Genomic DNA, 6,258 nt, shown 5'->3' on the forward strand with positions numbered 1-6,258 from the left:
TAAAAATAGATTAATAAATGAAATCATAATATTGCTCATATTATTTAAACTTTTAGTAGAAATCAAATAATCACAATATACTTGGATTCTTATAGATTAAGTAAATGGAAAAATAAGAAATAGAACACATGAGAACCTTTGTAAACAAGTTTTAAATAATAAACATTTTGAAACATGTATCCTTTAATTTTGACAAAAGATTAATGTTACTGGTGTTTAAGTCTCAAGATTTAGAATATGATAACCAGGTGCTCTGTATCTCGCTATGGGTGGCTATATCTCAAATCATTTCACTCTGGATATTTTTATGATAAGGTCTCATAGTTTCTCAGGCTCTCCCGAATTACAAACCCTATTCACAGTTCCTACCATAGGTAAAAAATGGAAGACCCAAATCACCATGCCCAGCTCAAACTTTTTTTTAAAATTCAAGTACAAATATTTACAAAAAAGTGACCGGGAAATGAAGCCTTTCTTAATATAGTATGTGTTTCTTGAAAATAGAGTAATTATTTGTTACCTGGAAAAATATGTTTAGAACTATAAGAAAACCAATTTATGTAAATTCACCAACCATATAATAATTAAGAAAATAATATTAAATATTCACATGTTAAATATTTTAAAAGTAACATATATGTGAATAATTTACATGTGTAAAAATCATGCAAAATTAAATGAACTAATCCTACAACTCTGAAAAAAGAATTATCTTAAAAAACAAGAAAATAATTAATTAAGACCAAAATTTAAAATATAGAAAATAAAATGAAATGTACCCTTTAGTTGACTTAAGTAACTGTAAACCCTTTTTATATCAATTTTATAATAAAAAAGTATGAACAAAGAAAGCAAAAGTACATTTGAACAATACCAACAGCAAAAGCATCAGTAATTGAGTGTACAAAAAAAAATCGATGGAGGGGATAACAATATTCCTTCCAAAAGAAATGTACTCATTACCTTAATTATGTACCTGTAACCCCTCTGTACATTACCTTTAAATAAAATTATATTGAAATTAAAAATAAAACAGATAATATAGCAATTAAGAATTCTTAGAAGCCATTAGTTAAACATTATAAAAAACTGCCCCAAGTAACCAAGGAATATATTTTGATGATATTATTTAAATACTTAAACTTCAGCAGAAAACAAAATGTTTAAAATCTTTTACAAATAAAGTTATAAATCAGAATATATTACTATAATAATCATTGAATGGATTTTTAGTGGCAGTCAAATATGTAAGAAATGAGGCAATATGCCATTCGTTTGCACTTAATAAGTGAGAAAGATTTTTTTAGGTCTTTTAAAATATATCATAAGATTAATGAAGAAACTATTCTGTCACATCATACGATAATTAGAGCAAAGAACAGATTGTACTAAGTTTTGGGATGTTAATATATGTACTTATTTTGGTTTTGGAAAATTGTGAGGATTTCAACTTTTTCTTGTGGAAAGGGAAGCCCTGTCCTTAAATTAACCACTGATATAATTCCAGCCTAACAAGAACAATAATGCTAGGCTGGCATTATATCAGTGGTTAATTTTAGGATAGGGGTTCCCTTCCCACAAGGACATGCACCTGATGCATCAATGGCATCCGAGTTGCACACCAACTTGTCTAGTTTCCTGGATCCTGCAGTCCTTCCAATTTTAGTCTCTAGATAGTGCAGGATGGTGGAAATGATCCAATGCACCCAGGTATAGATTGGGAAGGAACTCCCCTAAAATTTGTCCTGCTTTTTGTTCTCAAGCCTCCTAAGTAGTTAAGAGTACAGATTGGAGTCCCTGGTGCCAAGCAGTAACAGTATTTTTAAAGCAATTAGACACATAGATGACAGGCTTGTGATTACCTCAGGAAAAGGATAAAAAAGCAGTGAAGCATTGAGGACAGACAGAATTTTAACTAGCTACTCAGAGGGTGAATTAGCTTAGCTAGCTACTCGGGAGGCCAAGATCTGAAGACCACTGTTCAAAGCCAGTCCAATCATGAAAAAATATGTGATTATCTCCAAAAAACCAGAAGTGCAGCAGTGGCTCAAGTGGTAGACCACTATCCTGGGGCACAGATGCTTAGAGCAGGAATGAGGAATGCATGCATGAGCACATGAACATGCACGTGTGTGTACACACACAAATGAGTATTTCAATGCAGAGTTCTTTATTTTTTTTACTTTGCTGTATTTTATTTCCCTGTATTAGTTCACAAATTAAGAAAATTAGCAAAGCAACTATTTACATACAACTCATCATGTTTCTCTAAAGTATACTCTCTTCATGGCAGCCTGCTTTTATTTGACCAAAAAGTAAATTATTCAGGAGATCAATTCATTTCCCTCAACTCTGTAATGTTGGATGATTGTTTAAGTTCTTCCTAGCAATGTAATTTTGTGAATTCCTGCATCAAGTAGCATATTTCTTTCATGAACAGGGAAGCCTCTGGGGAAAAAAAAAACTGTAGGTTTTACTCCTCCTGGCAAGCATCTGGAAATTTATTATCTTCATATAACCCATGATCTGTCTGTGTATGCCAAAGACGGTTGTGAATATAAAAAGACCCTTCTAAGCACATAGGATACCTTTAATAAGTATGAAGGTTTTTTTATTATTCTGAAAATACCATACAGAGGAGTTACAATTACATGGGCAAGATAATGAGTACATTTCTTACCAAGCATTGATTCCTCCTCCTTTGTTTCCCCTTTCTATCCCTTTCCATCTCCCCGTTACTCCCCGCCTTGTGAAAGTTTTAAAGTTCGTTTTTCGACATAACATCTTGTAAATGTCACTGTTACAATGGGTCCAACACTATCCCTTTTTAAACGATTTGTTTTTTTCCCTTCCCCTCCACAAATTATACCAACATAAAATACAGTGAAAACAGGAGTTATATCGTGGGGGAGGGACTTACAAAACAACAAAAATTCATCTTCAAAATATATTACAAACAATCACATGAAAGAAGAAAATATTTGAATACTTATGTTGGGGTACATTTCACATAACATCAACGATTCTTACCTTTTCTGCTTGTCTCAGACATATACTATTTACTACCAATAAGGGAAACTATGGTGCCTATGTGCATTTGGGCCTAGCTTACTTCACTTAATATAATTTTTTCCAAGACTTTCATTTTCCTGACAATGGGGAAATGTCATTCTTTCTGATGGAGGCAAAAAGTTCCATTGTGTATATATACCACAATTTCTTGATCCATTCATCTACTGAGGGGCATTTGGGTTGGTTCTAAGCTTAGCTATGGTAAATAATGTTGCCATAAACATAGTTGTGCTGGGAGCTTTAGTGTGGTCTTCTTTGTGATCATTTGGGTAAATGCCCAAAAGTAGGATTGCTCGGTCATAGGGGAGCTCTATGTAGAGTCTTTTGAGGAACCTCCATACAACTTGCCAAAGTGGTTAACCAAGTTTACACTACCACCAATAATGCAGTAGGGTTGCCCTATCCACATCTCCTCCTGAATCTGTTGTTATTAGAGTTCTTGATTTTAGCCATCCTAACTGGGCTGAGGTTGTATCTCAGTGTTGTTTTGATTTTCATTTTTCTGTGGCTAGGGAGGTTGAGCATTTCTTCATGTGTCTATTGGCCATCCTTCTTTCTTCTTCAGAGAAGTTTCTCTTTAGACCACTTATTTATTGGGCAGTTGTTTCTTTTAGGATTTGTTGTTGGGGGATTTAATTTTATGGAGTTCCAAATATATTTTAGATATGAGACCCTTGTCCGTTGTATGGATAGTGAAGATCTTCTCCCCATCCTTAGGCTTTCTATTGATCTTGCTAGCTATGTCTTTGCCATGCAGAAGCTCTGCAACTTCATGCAATCCCATTTGTCCAACCTTTCTATGATTTGTTGTGTTTCTGGGTCTCTATTAAGAAAATTTCAGCCTTTGCCAAGGAGATCTAGGGTTTCTCCTATTCCATCCTGTAAAGTTTTCAGAGTGTCTGCTTTGACTCCGAGGAATTTGATCCATTTGGAATTGATTCTGCTGCAAGGTGATATATAAGGATCTAGCTTTACTTTTCTACAAGTAGTTAACCAATTTTGAGAGCACCATTTACTGAAGAGGCTGTCTTCCTTCCATTCTATTTTTTTTAGCTGCCTTATCAAGATTAGGTGGCTGTAGTTCTTTAGGTTCATTTCTGGGTTTTCAATTCTATTCCATTGGTCCTGAGATGTGTTGTTGTGTCAGTACCAAGCTGTTTTGATTACTACAGCTTTCTAGAAGAGTTTGAAATTTGTTATTGATTTTCTTCCAGCATGTTCTTTCTGTTAAGGATCGTTTTTGCTATACGTGGTCTTTTATTGTTCCATATATATTTTTGGATTGCCTTTTCTATTTCCTTGAAGAATGAGGTTGCAATATTGATAGGTATCACATTCAATTTATAGATAGCATTGGGAGGTATTGCCATTTTTACGGTGTTGATCTTTCCAATCTAAGAACATGGGGGTTTTTGCTACTTTCTAGGTCTGTTTTGATTTCCTTTTTTAGGTATTTAAAGTTTTCATCATAAAAGTCCTTCACTCATTTGGTTAAGTTAATTTCTAGGTATTTCATTTTTTGTGGGGCTATTAGGAATGGAGTTGCTTTCCTAATTTCAGCCACAATTTTCTCATTGTTGGCATACAGAAAAGCCATTGATTTTTGAGGATTAATTTCATACACTGCTACTTTGCCAAAGTTTTGAGTCACCTTGAGTAACTTGGGAGTGGATTCTTTAAATACAAGATCATGTCATCTGCAAAGAGGGGGAGTTTTACTTCTTCTTTCCCTATTGGGGTCCCCTTTATGTTCTCATCTTGTCTTATTGGTGTAGATAGGCATTCTAATACTAGATTGAAGAGCAGAAAAAAGAGTGGGCATCCTTGTCTCATTCCAGAGTTTAGAGTAAATAGCTTTAGTTTTTCACCATTGAGTATAATGCTTTCTGTAGTTTTGTCATACACAGCCTTTATTGTATTGAGGAATGTTCAATGGTTTCCTAATTTTTCCAGGACCTTCCACATAAAGGGGTGTTGGATCTTGTCAAAAGCTTTTTCTGCATCTATTGAGATAACCATGTGGTTCTTATCCTTGCTCTTTTTGATATGATGAATTATGTTAATTGATTTGAGTATATTGAAGCAGCTTTGTACCGCTGAAATGAATTCTGTTTGCTTGTGGTGGTGTATGATGTTTTGGATGAATTGTTGAAATCGATTAGCCAAAATTTTGTTGAGAGGCTTTGCATCAATGTTCATGAAAGAAATGGGTCAATAGTGCTCTTTCTTTGATGAGGGTTTTGGTATGAGGGTAATGATATCTTCATAGAAAGCGTTCGCTTTATTGGGGTTTTACATCCGTTAATATTGATAGATAGGACTGAGAGGTATTTGGATGTTCCTGCCATTTTATCCTCCTTCTTGGGAGCTACGCCTACTGCATTCTTCCTATGGTTCTTGGATTCTGTTTGGGTGTGGTTTCTTGGCCTTTATTGTGGTCTTCTTGGTTTTCTATGTGTAGGACATCTTTAGGTATCTTTTGTAGAGCTGATTTGATGAACATATATTGTTTGTTTTTTTTTGCTATGGAAGATTTTTATTTTACCTTCAGTTATGAAGGAGAGTTTAGCTGGGTACACTATTCTTGGTTGATAGTTGTTTGTCTTTAGGGCATGGCATACCTCATTCCAGGCTCTTCTTGCTTTAATTGTCTCTGTTGAGAAATCTGAGGTGATTCTAATTGGTTTTCCTTTATAGGTGACTGATCTTTTCTCCTTGGCAGCTTTAAGGATCTTTTCCTTGATCTGAATTGATCCTGTGTGGATTATAATGTGATGATGGGATGTCCTGTTCTTGTGTGGTCTATTTGGAGTTCTAAAAGCTTCTTGTATCTGAATATGCCTATCTTTTTGTGTGTTGGGAAGTTTTCTGCTGGGATCTTGTTAAACAAATTTTCTAGACGATTAACTTCTGTGTCTATGTGCTCCTGTACACCCATTTCCCTCAGATAAGACCTTCTGATGGTGTCTTCCAAGTGTTGAATAGATTTATCATATTTCTTGAATTTGTCTTGGATAGTTGTATGTTCTTTCTCTATAATACCTAGGCTGTCTTCAATGCCGGAGATTCAATCTTCTGCATGGTCTAACCTACTGTCAAGACTTTCTACTACATTTTTTCATTTTTTTGCTTCTGATTGGTCGGTTTTTATGGTTTCAAAATCTTTGTTGGAGCTTTGTTTTAGAT

Source organism: Dipodomys merriami, unplaced genomic scaffold, assembly GCF_024711535.1.
Source record: "Dipodomys merriami isolate MVZ:Mamm:240054 unplaced genomic scaffold, mDipMer1.0.p SCAF_144, whole genome shotgun sequence".
NCBI lineage: Eukaryota > Metazoa > Chordata > Mammalia > Rodentia > Heteromyidae > Dipodomys > Dipodomys merriami.